This window comes from Ursus arctos, unplaced genomic scaffold (genome assembly GCF_023065955.2).
Source record: "Ursus arctos isolate Adak ecotype North America unplaced genomic scaffold, UrsArc2.0 scaffold_7, whole genome shotgun sequence".
In the NCBI taxonomy this organism is placed as follows: domain Eukaryota; kingdom Metazoa; phylum Chordata; class Mammalia; order Carnivora; family Ursidae; genus Ursus; species Ursus arctos.
Genome location: NW_026623089.1, coordinates 33,830,822 through 33,845,357, shown reverse-complemented (window position 1 = coordinate 33,845,357; position 14,536 = coordinate 33,830,822).

The window sequence follows — 14,536 nt, the reverse complement described above, 5'->3', positions numbered from 1 at the left end:
GACTATAATGCTAAGTGAAATAAGTCAGAGAAAGACAAATACCATATGATTTCACTCATGGGTGGAATTTAAGAAATAACTAAAGGGGGGACAAAAACGAGAGAGACAAACCAACAAACTCTATAGAGAGTCTTTTAACTATAGAGAACAAACTGATGGTTGGGGGGGTGAAATGGGTGACAGGGATTAAGGAGAACACTTGTCATGGTGAGCACTGGTGACGTATGGAATTGTTGAATCACTACATTGTACACCTGAAATTCACATAACACACTGTATGTTAACTATACTGGAATTACAATTTAGTAATAAAAAACAGCAGCAATGTACTTGGTGATTATACATAAGTGACATGAATGACAACCATGTTATAAAGAACAAGAGGAAGGAATTGGAAATGCTCTCTTATGAGGTATCCGCACTACCCATGAAGCACAGTATAGTGTTATGTAAAAGTGGACTTAGAGTAGTGCCAATGTAAACTGCCAACCCTAGGGCCACCAGTAAAAATTTTGTAAAATAAGGAAAATTGACATTCTATGAGAGAATCTTAAAATTTGCTCAAAAGAATCCAGAGAAGGCAGAAAAAGTTTGGGAGTCTTTAGAAGAAACAAAAAATGAGAACAATGGGTAAAAAAACAGCTACAATATGGTAGATTTTAATCCAATGACATCAGTAATCATTTCAAGTGTAAATGACCTGGGGAAAGATGGTGGAGGAGTAGGGGGCCCCTTTTTCATCTGGTCCCCTGAATCGAGCTGGATATCTACCAGACCATCCTGAACACCCACGAAATCAGCCTGAGATGTAGGAAGATACATCTGGATCTCTACAAACGAACATCTCCGGCGCTGGGTATAGAGGTACGAAGCGGGGAGCCGAGAGTCCTCGCACAGATATAGGAAGATAAACGGAAGGGAGAAGGGAGCCGCCGCGCTCAGGCACCGGGAAGCAGTAGCCTCCTGCACTGGGGAGCAGGCCGGACTCGCGGACTGCAGATCAGTAGCCGCGGGGAAACCAGACTGAAACCGGAGTGTGGGAACTCGGGGCGGCTGGTGGTTCTAGAAACACAAAGGGCAGAAACGTGCCAGCCCTGGGAGCGAGGACTGGGAGAGTGGCTGTGGGGCGCACAACCCAGGATGCTGTGGGTTTTTAGCAGCACCGACAGTCAATGTGGCCTGGAGAGCTCAGTGAAGAGCAGACTGTGATCTCTCTGTTCTGAGACAGAGGTTTGGATACAGTCACTGCTGCTCTGACTCTCAGAAGACAACGGAAAGCTGCCAGAGAACAAAAAGCCCTGAAAAACCCGTTCTCACTGTGCCTCCTCCCCCCGCCCAGGACAGGGCAACTCTGACCAAACAGGGTTGCCTGAGTATCAGCAAGGCAGGCCCCTCCCCCGTAAGGCAGGCTGGAAGAACAAGAAGCCCACATCCCTAAGGTCCCTATAAAACAAATGCATCTTGCTTGGGTCCTGGTCAATAATTTGGGCTCTGTACATTCCCACAACCTCTCCTCATCAGAATGACAAGGAGGAGGAACCCCCAAAGGAAAGAAACAGAAACTGAAGCCTCTGCCACAGAACTGATGGGTATGGATATAACCAAATTGTCAGAAATGGAGTTCAGAGTAACAATGGTCAAGGTGATGTATAGGCTTGAGAAAAATATTAACGAAAATATAGAATCTCTAAGGGCTGAAATGAGAATGAATCTGGCAGAAATTAAGAATTCTATGAATCACATGCAGTCTAAACTGGATGCTCTGACTGCCAGGGTAAATGAGGCAGAAGAATGAATTAGTGAGTTAGAGGATAAGATGATAGAAAAGAAGGAAAGAGAAGAAACATGGGAAAAGAAGCTCCATTTTCAAGAAAAAAGGCTACAGGAGATTACTGACTCAATGAAACATTCCAATGTCAGAATCATCTGCATCCCTGAGGGGGTGGAGAAAGAGAGAGATCTAGAAGAGATATTTGAACAAATTGTAGCTGAGAACTTCCCTAATCTGGCAAAGGAAACAAGCATTCATGTCCAGGAGGCAGAGAGGACCCCTCCCAAGATCAATGAGAACAGACCAATACCACGACATATAATAGTACAATTCGCAAATCTTAGATCCAAGGAAACAATCTTGAAAGCTGCGAGGGGGAAGAGATTCCTCACGTACAGAGGGAGGAACATCAGAATAACGTCAGACCTATCCACAGAGACTTGGCAAGCCAGAAAAGGCTGGCAAGACATATTCAGAGCACTAAGTGAGAAGAACATGCAGCCAAGGATCCTTTATCCAGCAAGGCTGTCATTCAGAATGGATGGGAAGACAAGGAGCTTCCAAGACTGGCAGAAACTGAAAGAATATGTGACCACCAAGCCAGCCCTACAAGAAATATTAAGGGGGGGGGTTCTATAAAATAAAAAGACCCCAAGAGTGATACAGAACAGAAATTTACAGAGACAACCTATAGAAACAAGGACTTCACAGGCAACATGACAACATTAAAATCATCTCTCTCAGTAATCACTCTTAATGTGAATGGCCTAAATGCTCCCATAAATGCCACAGGGTTGCAGAATGGATAAAAAGACATGACCCATCCATTTGCTGTCTACAAGAGACTCATTTTGAACCTAAAGATACATCAAGACGTATCGAAAGTGAAGGGATGGAGAACCATTTTTCATGCCAACGGACCTCAAAAGAAAGCTGGAGTAGCAATTCTCATATCAGACAAATTAGATTTTAAGCTAAAGACTGTAGTTAGAGAAGGACACTGTATTATTCTTAGATCCTCTTGTTGGATACAGCCTTTAATAATTATAAATTTCTATGCCCCCAACAGGGAAGCAGCCAGATACATAAGCCAACTCTTAATCAGAATAGAGACATATAGATAATAATACGTTAATAGTAGGGGACCTCAATACTCCACTCTCAGCAATAGACATTATCTAAGCAGAAAATCAACAAAGAAACAAGAGCTTTGAATGACATACTGGACCAGATGGACCTCATAGATATATACAGAAAACTACACCCTAGAACAACAGAATACTCAATCTTATCTAATGCACATGGAACTTTCTCCAGAATAGACCATATACTGGGTCACAAAACAGGTCTCAACCGATACCAAAAGACTGAGATTATTCCCTGCCTGTTCTCAGACCACAATGCTTTGAAACTGGAACTCAATCACAAGGAAAAATTTGGAAGAAACTCAAACACTTGGAAACTAAAAACCATCCTGTTTAAGAATGATTGTGTAAACCAGGAAATTAAAGAAGAACTTAAGCAATTTATGGAGACCAATGAGAATGAAAACACATCAGTCCAAAACCTATGGGACACTGCAAAGGCAGTCCTAAGGGGGCAATACATAGCCGTCCAAGCCTCACTTAAAAGAAAGAAAAATCTAAAATGCAGCCCTTATACTCTCACCTTAAACAGCTGGAGATGGCACAGAAGAACAGGCCTAAGCCATGCACGAAAAGACGATTAAGATTAGAGCAGAGATCAATGAATTAGAAACCACAAATACAGTAGAGCAGATCAACAAAACTAGAAGCTGGTTCTTTGAAAGAATTAATAAGATCGATAAGCCACTGACCAGACTTATTCAAAAGAGTAGAGAAAGGACCCAAATTAATAAAATTATGAATGGAAGGGGAGAGATCACAACTAACACCAAGGACATGGAAACAATCATTAGAGACTATTATCAACAAGTATATGCCAATAAATCAAGCAACCTGGAAGAAACGGATGCCTTCCCGGAAATCTATAAACTACCAAGGCTGATACAGGAACTACAGCACCTGGGTGGCGCAGTCGTTAAGCGTCTGCCTTCGGCTCAGGGTGTGATCCCGGCGTTCTGGGATCAAGCCCCACATCAGGCTCCTCCACTAGGAGCCTGCTTCTTCCTCTCTCACTCCCCCTGCTTGTGTTCCCTCTCTCACTGGCTGTCTCTCTCTAATAAATAAATAAATCTTTAAAAAAAAAAAAAAAGACTGAAACAGGAAGAAATTTATTATCTAAATAGAGCAATTAACTGTGAAGAGATTGAAGCAGTGATCAAAAACCTCCCAAAAAACAAGAGTCCAGGCCTGATGGATTCCCCAGGGAATTCTACCAAACATTCAAAGAAGAAATAATACCTATTCTCCTGAAGCTGTTTCAAAAAAATAGAAACAGAAGGAAAACTACCAAACTCATTCTATGAGGCCAGTATTACCTTGATCCCCAAACCAGGCAAAGACTCCATCCAAAAAAAGGAGAATTACAGACCGATATCCCTGATGAATATGGATGCCAAAATTCTCAATGAGATCCTAGCTAATAGGATCCAACAGTACATTAAAAGGATTATCCATCACGACCAAGTGGGATTCATCCCTGGGATGCAAGGGTGGTTCAACATTCACAAATCGATCAGTGGGATAGAACACATTAATAAGATGAGAGACAAGAACCATATGATCCTCTCAATTGATGCAGAAAAATCATTTGACAAAATACAGCATCCTTTCCTGGTTAAAACCCTTCAGAGTGTAGGGATAGAGGGTACATTCCTCAATTTCATAAAAACCATCTATGAAAAGCCTACAACAAATATCATTCTCAATGGGGAAAAGCTGAGAGCCTTTCCCTTAAGATCAGGAACATGACAAGGATGCCCACTCTCACCACTATTGTTCAATATAGTACTAGAAGTCCTTGCAACAGCAATCAGACAACAAAAAAGAATAAAAGGTATTCAAATTGGCAAAGAAGAAGACAAACTCTCTCTCTTCACAGATGACATGATACCTTATATGGAAAACCCAAAAGACTCCACCCGCAAACTACTGGAACTCATACAATTCAGTAATGTGGCAGGATACAAAAATCAATGCTCAGAAAACAGCTGCATTTCTATACACGAACAATGAGACTGAAGAAAGAAATTAGGGAATCAATTCCATTTACAATAGCACCAAAAAACATAAGATATCTCAGAATAAACTTAACCAGAGAGGTAAAGGATCTATACTCTAGAAACTATAGAACACTGATGAAAGACATTGAAGAAGACACAAAAAGATGGAAAAACATTCAATGCTCATGGACTGGAAGAATAAACATAGTTAAAATGTCTATGTTACCCAGAGCAATCTACACTTTCAACGCCATCCCGATCGAAATACCAATGACATTTTTCCAACTGCTGGAACAAACAATCCTAAAATTTGTGTACCAGAAAATACCCCGAATCACCAAGGAAATGTTTAAAAAGAAAAACAAAGCTGGGGGCATCACATTGCCTGATTTCAAGTTATACTACAAAGCTGTGATCACCAAGACAGCATGGTACTGGCACAAAAACAGACACATAGACCAATGGAACAGAATACAGACTCCAGAAATGGACCCTCAACTCTATGTCAACTAATCTTTGACAAAGCAGGAAAAAACATCCAGTGGAAAAAAGACAGTCTCTTCAATAAATAGTGTCTGGAAAATTGGACAGCTATATACAGAAGAATGGAACTTGACCACTCTCTCACACCATACACAAAGATAAACTCCAAATGGATGGAAGACCTCGATGTGAGACAGGAATCCATCAAAGTCATAGAGAAGAACATAGGCTGTAACCTCTTCAACATTGGCCACAGCAACTTCTTTCACGACACATCTCCAAAGGCAAGGGAAACAAAAGCAAAAATGAACTTTTGGGACTTCATCAAGATAAAAGCTTCTGCACAGCAAACGAAACAGTCAACAAAACAAAGAGGCAACCCATAGAATGGGAGATTATATTTGCAAATGACACTACAGATAAAAGGCTGGTATCCAAGATCTATAAAGAACTTCTCAAATTCAATACCCAAGAAACAAATAATCAAATCAAAAAATGGGCAGAAGATATGAACACTTTTCCAGTGATGACATACAGATGGCTAACAGACACATGAAAAAATGTTCAACATCATTAGCCATCAGGGAAATTCAAATCAAAACCACATTGATATACCACCTTACGCCAGTTAGAATGGCAAAAATTGACAAGGCAAGAAACAACAAATGTTGGAGAGGATGTGGAGAAAGGGGAACCCTCTTACATGTTGGTGGGAATACAAGTTGGTACAGCCACATTGGAAAACCGTGTGGAGGTCCCTCAAAAATTTAAAAATAGAGCTACCCTATGATCCAGCAATTACACTACTGGGTATTTACCCAAAGATACAGACGTAGTGAAGAGCAAGGCCATATGCACCCCAACGTTCATAGCAGCATTGTCCACAATAGCCAAACTGTGGAGGGAACCGAGATGCCCTTCAACAGATGAATGGATAAAGAAGATGTGGTCCATATATACAATGGAATATTACTCAGCCATCAGAAAGAATGATTACCCAACATTTGCATCAACATGGAAGGACTGGAGGAGATTATGCTAAGTGAAATAAGACAAGCAGAGAAAGACAATTATCATATGGTTTCATTCATTTGTGGAACATAAGGAATAGCAGGGAGACAGGTAGGAGAAGGAAGGGAAAAATGAAGGGGGGGTAAACAGAAGGGGAAATGAACCACGAGAGACTATGGGCTCTAGGAAACAAACTGAGGGTTTTAGAGGGGAGGGGGTGGGGGGATGGGCTAGCCTGGTGATGAGTATTAAGGAGGACACGTATTACATGGAACACTGGGTGTTATACGCAAACAATGAATCATGGAACACTACATCAAAAACTAATGATGTACTGTATGGTGACTAACATATCATAATTTTAAAAAAAAAGTGTAAATGACCTAAATACACCAAGGCAGAGACTGAGAGAGTTGAGTTGAAAAATAAGACCCAACTACACATTATCTACAAGAAAGCCACCTTAAATATAAAGACATAGATTAAAAGTAAAGGGATGGAATCACTTTACACTAACTAGGATGGCTACTACCAAAAAAACAGGGGTGCCGGGGTGGTTCAGTCAAAATGTCTGCCTTCAGCTCAGGTCATGATCCCAGGGTCCTAGGATTGAGCCCCATGTCTGATTCTCTGCTCTGCTGGGAGTGTGCTTCTCCCTCTCTGTCCCTCCCCCTGCTGTGCTCACTCTAATAAATCTTAAAAAATAAATAACAAGGATTCAGAGGAATGTGAAGAAATAGGAACCCTTGTGCACTGCTGGTAGGAAGTAAAATGGTACCACCACTATGGAAAACAGTATGGTGGTCCCTCAGAAATTAGAAATAAAATTGCCATATGATCAAGCAGTTCTACTTCTGAGTATCCAATACAATTGAAAGCAGGATCTTGAAGAGATATTTGCCACACCTATTTTCATAGCAGCATTATTCACAATACCCAAGAGGTAGGAGCAACCAAAGTGTATCAATGGAGAAACAAAATGTGGTTCAGACCAACAATGAAATATTACCTTTAAAAAGGAAGGAAATTCTGACATATGTTATAACATGAATGAACCTTGAGGATATTATGCTAAATGAAATAAGCTAGTCATAAATGGAATCACAAAGTGTATTTGTCTTTTTAAATGAAGTAGCTAGAGTAGTTGGAGTAAGCAAATTCTTAGAAACAGAAAGAATGATAGTTGCCAGGGCTTGAGGAGGAGGAAGTGGGGAGCTGTTGCTTAACGGGCATAGAGTTTCAGTTTTGCAGGATTAAAAACGTTCTATAGAGATCCATCGCACAACAACATACTTAACACTGTTGAACTGTATACTTAGAAATGGTTAAGATGGTAAATTTTGTGTTATGTGGGTTTTTTTTAAGAGTTAAAAATTAAAACATTTTTAAAGTAGAGATGAAGGGGCGCCTGGGTGGCTCAGTCTGTCGAGCGTCCAATTCTTGGTTTCAGCTCAGGTCATGATCTCATGGGCCATGAGATTGAGCCCCACATTGGGGTTCCATGCTCAAGGGGGAGTCTGCTTGAAGAGTCTCTCCCTCTGCCTCTCCCCTCACTTGCACTCTCTCTCTAAAGTAAATAAATCAATCTTTAAAAGAAAAAAAAAAAGAGATGAAGCTATCCCATGCTAACATAAATCAAAAGAAAGCTGCAGGGTAGTGAGGGGTGGGGCTGGAGTCTGGATACAGGGGTGGGAAGGCTGGACTCCTGGGTCTAAGGGAGGAGGAGGCTGGGAGATAGGACTCCTGGGCTGAATAAGGACCAAATTTGGAGTTCACGCTCTGGTTTAGATGGTATAAGACCTGGGGATGTGGGGTCTTGGCAGGGTTGGAGATTAGGAAGCATCTTTCAACTGACAGGATTGTAAAATTTTTTTTCAAAGATACAGAATGAAACTTCTAGGGTGCCTGGGTGGCTCAGATGGTTAAGCGTCTGCCTTCAGCTCAGGTCATGATCTCAGGGTCTTGGGATCGAGTCCCATGTCGGGCTCCCTGCTCAGCAGGGAGTCTGCTTCTCCCTCTCCCTTTGCCTCTCCCCACCACTTGTGCTCTCTGTCAAACGAATAAATAAAATCTTAAAAAAAATGAAACTTCTCTACTCCAAAGCCACTCACCAGAATCACTGCTGTCAACAACAACAACAAAAGCTGCAGTAGTTGTACTAATTTTAGACAAAGCAGACTTCACAACGAAGAAAATTATCAGGGACAAAAAGGGGCATTACATAATGATAAAAGGATCATTCTCCAAGAAGAATTAACAGTTCTTAAGATGTATGTGCCTAACAACAGAGCACCCAAATATGTGAGGCAAAAACTGGTGGAACTGCACGGAAAAATAGACAAATCCACTCTCATACTTGCAGGCATCAATAGAGCTCGACTGGTAATCGACAGATCCAGCAGGCAAAGAGTCAGAAAGGACATAGAGGTGGGGCACCCGGCTGGGTCGGTCAGTAGAGCGTGTGATTCTTGATCGCAGAGTTTCCCATGTTGGGTGTAGAGATTACTTAAAAATAAAATCTTAAAAAAGAAAGAAAGGATATAGAACAGAACAATACCCAACAGCAGAATATACATATTTCTCAAACTGCCATGGAACACTAACCAAGACAGGCTGCATTCTGGGCCATAACACACTCCTCAATAAACGCAAAAGAAAAAAATCATTCAAAGTGTGCTCTCAGACTACAGTGAGATTAAACTGGAAATTAGCATAAAAATGCTGGAAAATCCCAAAATATTTGGAGATTGACAACACATTGATTGAGAGGGAGGGGAGGGGCAGAGGAAGAGGGAGAAAGAATCCCAAGCAGGCTCCACACCCAGCACGGACCCTGATGTGGGGCCTGATCCCACAAGCCCGAGATCATGACCTGAGCCAAAATCAAGAGTCAGATGCTCAACTGACTGAGCCACCCAGGTGCTCTCAGATGTTTGTTTGTTTGGTTGGTTGTTTATTTATTTACTTATGTAATTTCTACACCCAATATGGGACTCAAATTCATGACCCGGAGATCAAGGGTCACATGCTCTACTTGACTAAGCCAGAAAGGCGCCCCTGAATAACACATTTTTAAATAACATGGGTCAAAGGAGAAATCTCAAAAAAAAAAATTAAAATAATATTTTTAATTAAATGAAAATAAAACATCAGTTTGTGGGATGCAATGAAAGAAGCACATAGAGGGGAAATTTCTAGCATTGAATGTGCACATTACAAATGAAGAAAGATTTCAAATCAAAATCTAAGCTTCCACTTCAGTAAACTATAGAAAGAAGAGTAATATTAAAAAGAAGAAAGAAAGAAAGAAAGAAAGAAAGAAAGATAAACCTAATGCAGAAAAATAAAAATTCAAGTAAAAAAATCAGTGACACTGAAAACAGGAAAGTGATAGAGGGGGAAAAAAATTCAATGAAACCAAGAATGTTGGTTCTTTGAAAAGATCAATACAATTGATAAACCCTTGTCTAGCTAGAAAAAAAAAGAAAACATTACTAATATTAGAACTGAAGGAGAGGCAGTAGAGGCCACTACTACTGAGCCCATGGACATTAAAAGAATAAAGGATTGTAAACAACTCTATTCCCACAGATTTGATAACTTACACGAAACAGATCAATTCTTTGAAAAGTATAGTCCACCAAAACTCACACAAGGAGAAACAGATACTCTGAATAGGCACATATATAAAGAAATTGAATCAATCCTTAATAACTTTCCAAAACAGAAAGCACCAGACCCAGATAGTTTCACTGATGAATTCTACCAAACACTGAAGGAAAAAATAATACTGATTCTCTACAAATGTCTTTTAGAAAATAAAAGCAGAATGAACACATCTCAACCAATTCTATAAGCAGAGTATTATGCTCCTAACAGACCAGATAAAGATATTACAAGAAAGGAGGAGCACCTGGGTGGCTCAGTAAGTTAAGCATCCAACTCTTGATTTTGGCTTAGGTCATGATCTCAGGGTCATGAGATCAAGCCCCAAGATAGAGCCCCTCATGGAGCTCAGCACAGAGTCTGCTTGTCCCTCTCTCTCTGCTCCTCCCCCACACCCCCCTTGTCTCTCTCTCTCTCAAATAAATAAAATCTTTAAAAAAATTAAAATAAAAAAATAAAAACAAAAAAGTTATTACAAGAAAGGAAAACTACAGATCAATATCTCTCATGAACACAGATGCAAAAATCCTCAAAATATTGGCAAATTGAACCCAACAATGTATACATAGATTATACACTATGACCACGTGGGATATATTGGAGCCATAGGAGGCTGATTCAGCATTCAAAAATCAATATAATCCCTTACGTCAACAGGCTAAAGAAGAAAAATTGTATGACCAAAAATGTAGAAAAAGCATTTGACAAAACACAACACCCATTCACTATAAAAACTAGCAAACTAGGAATAGAGGGGAACTTCAACTTGATAAAGAACAACGACCAAACAGCTACAGCTAACATCATACTAGATGTTTTCCCCTTGAAACTGGAAACGAGGCAAGGGTAGCTCTGCTCTCACCACTCATTCCTATTCGGTATTATACTGGAAGTCTAGCTACTACGATAAGAAAGGGACATAAAAGACCTATGGATTAGGAAGGAAGACAAACTGTCTTCATTCGCAGATGACATAGGGTTGTCTGTAGACAATCCCAAAGAATCAACACACAAAAAACGCTACTGGAAGTGATTATAGCAAGGTTGTGGGATATAGGGCTAAAAAGTTCATCATTTTTGGATATACCAGCGTTAGCATCCCCAAAATGAAAAGCTTAGGTATAAATCTAAAAAGTAGATGTAGGAGCGGGTGGCTCAGTCGGTGGAGTGCCTGCCTGCGGCTCAGGTCATGATCTCAGGGCTGTGAGATGGACCCCCACGCTGGGCTCCGTGCTCAGCGCAGAGTCGGCTTGGGATGGCTTCTCTCCCCCCGCCCCTCCCCCGCTCGCACACGTGTGTGCACATACACGCACTTCTCTCTCTAAAATAAATAAGTCTTTAAAAAAAAAAATAGGCACGTGATAAAAAAAAAGTCTAATTAGAAAACGGGCAAAAGACACTGGAGAGGATACGGAGATGACGTATGTGCATGTGCCCATGAGGAGATGTTCAACGTTATTAGCTGTTAGGGAAAATGCCAATTAAAACGACAATGGGCTATTACTGCACACCAAACAAAATGGCTGAACTAAAAAGTAGTGACAAAACCAAATGCTGGAGAAGGTATAGACTAACTGGATCACTATACATTTTGGTCGATACGTAAAAAGGCACACCCACTCTAGAAAACAATTTGGTAGTTTCCTTAAAAACTAAACATGAGGGGTGCCTAATGGTGGCTCAGTTGGTGAAGCGTCTGCCTTCATCTCGGGTCATGATCTCAGGGTCCTGGGATCGAGCCCTGCATGGGGCTCCCTGCTCAGTGGGGAGCCTGCTTCTCTTCTCACTCTCCCCCTGCATGCTCTCTCTCGCTCTCAAATAAATAAAATCTTTAAAAAAAGAAAAAAGATATGAAAGATCCTTTCTTTAAAAAAAATTAAAACAAACAAACAAACAAACAAACAACTAAACATGAAACTACCATGTTACCTTGCAACCGTACTCCTGGGTTATCCCAGAGAAACTGAAAACAGGTTCACACAAAAACCTGTACACGAACGTTCGTAACAGCTTCATTTGTAATTGCTCCAAGCTAGACACCATCCAGATGTTCTTCAACAAGTAAATGGTTAAGCGAGTTAGGGTACATTCACACCATGGAACATTACTTGGCCGTCAAAAGGAACCAACTATTGATACAACAACCAGGACGAGTCTGTGGAGAATTATGCGGACAGAAAAAAGCCCATCAGGTTATATATTGTAGGTTTCCATTTATATACCATTCTTGAAATGAGAAAGTCCTATAGCTAGAGAACCAGGTTAGTCATCACCAGGGATGAAGGGGAGTGGGAATGGTAGAAAAGTAGGTGAAACCTGAGTGTTATTCTTCATGGTGATGGAAGTGTTCTTTGTATCAATGTCAAGATTCTGGTTGTGATATTTAATATCGTCTTGCAAAATGTTAGGGGGAAACTGGGTGAAGAATACATGGGATCCCTGCCATTTCTTACAACAGTATCTGAAGCTACAGGTATTTCAAAATTAAGTTTTTAGGTGAAAAAAAAATCAGACTATTTGGTAGTAGAGCCAACAGATGTTGGATGTTATTAAACGAGACTTGTGAAGCCAGCAGGCACATGCCCTGTGAAAGTAACTGGCTTTCAATGTTTCATACTCAACCATGAAGTGCAAAGATTAATGGATGGGTGTTTTTTTTCATATACTTCTCTATCTCTCCCCATAAATTGACTAATTAAAACAAAATCAACCCCTCCCAGATGTTGGTAGACTTAAGGAAGGGCAGAAAAGAGGCTGGAGATGGGAAGGAGGGAAATTGGGAGCAGGGAAATTGGGGTTTGGGGGATTGGGAAAGTAGGCCAGTCCAGAGGGGAAACTGGTAGCAATGACCAATGGAATCACATCTAGTTCTTCAGGAGTATGAAAAATGGATTATAGGGAGGTTGCCTGCAAAGAATTCCATGTTGTCCACGCATCAGCTTTTACCTGGAGAAATGGAGCCATTTTCTAAAAACATTGCATCGAACAGAAAAGGGCACCGATTACCGCGTATAGCTCGGGGAATTCTCAAAACTGAACACACCCGAGTATTCAACGCAGGTCAAGAAAGTCACCTGCACCCCTTCACGCCCCTTTCAGTACGTACTCCATTAGTGTCCATCCTAATGTGGCGGGGCCGGGGGAGAGCTCCCAGTTCTGGGCTACGCGAGCAGCGCTACGATCACTTCTGTACATGTCTTTGGGGGAACAGGCTACATATTTCTGTTGGGCATATGAATGAAAAACACGAGTCATACGATATATACACATTTAGCTCTTGTAAAACCCCTTTCTAGAATGACTGCACCCCCTCCCATTCCACCGGGATTTATCTAGAGCCTCTCTAATGTTTGGTATTTTCATTTTTATTCATTTTTGTGGGTATGGATTGGAATTGTGTTTTGTTTTTTAAAAGATCTATTCATTTTACAGATGGTGGGGGGAAGGCGGAGGGAGAGGGAAAGAGTCTTAAGCAGGCTCCCTGCTGAGCACGGAGCCTGACACGGGGCCTCGATCTCAGGACCTGAGCCGAAACCAAGAGTCAGATGCTTAACCCACTCCCAGGCGCCCCCCTGGCGTTTTGGTTTTAATGAGGAGTAATGAAATTGAGCAAGAGGGCTCTGTCTTTGAAAGGGGAGCCCAAGCACCCAGACAGGTCCTCATAGGAACCAGAGCCAGAGAGTCCTTCCCTTCACAAAATCTCATTGGTCTAGGCCTGCACTGACGGTGACAAGCTGGAATGTTTCCAATTCACCGAACAGTTCAGCTCAAACCATCTTCTTCATTAGAGGTGTAAGTGACATACTCTATTAGTTTCAGGTGTGCAACAGTGATTCAACGTTTGTCTGTGTTGTGACATGGTCACCACAGTGAGTCTCCTTACCTGCTGTCACCCAAGAAGTCAAGACATTATTACCGACCATATTCCCCATGCTGTCCATGGCTTCCTCACGACTTATTTCACAGCTGCAAGTTTGTACTTTTATTCCCCTTCACCCGTTTTTGTGCCCCCCCTTCCCCTCTTCTGTCTGGTAACCACCAATCAGTTCTGAGTCTGGGTTTTGCTCCGTTTTTTAGATTCCACATATAAGTGACATTACAGCGCAAACCACCTTAGCCAAAGATCTGACCAGTAACAACAAGGAAGAAAATGACACGACCTGGGCTGCCCCTTGCGGGGCCAGAAGGAAACGCCGCGGTGAGCGCGCTCACGGGCACGGCCGCCGCCCCTTTCCCGGGACCCCAACGAGGTGCAAACTCAGAATCTCACTCGGTCCCCAACACTATACACCGACCCAGATGGAGGTTGCCGGTGACAGCTGCATTCCAGCCGTATATCCGCGGGGACCCCCTCGGGCCCCCAGAGTTGAAGAGGATTTTAAACGGAAGGCCTCTGCGATTCCGGAGGCCCAAAGGCAGCTTTGCCGAGCCTCCTTCGTGTGGCTCCTGGCGGCGAGTCC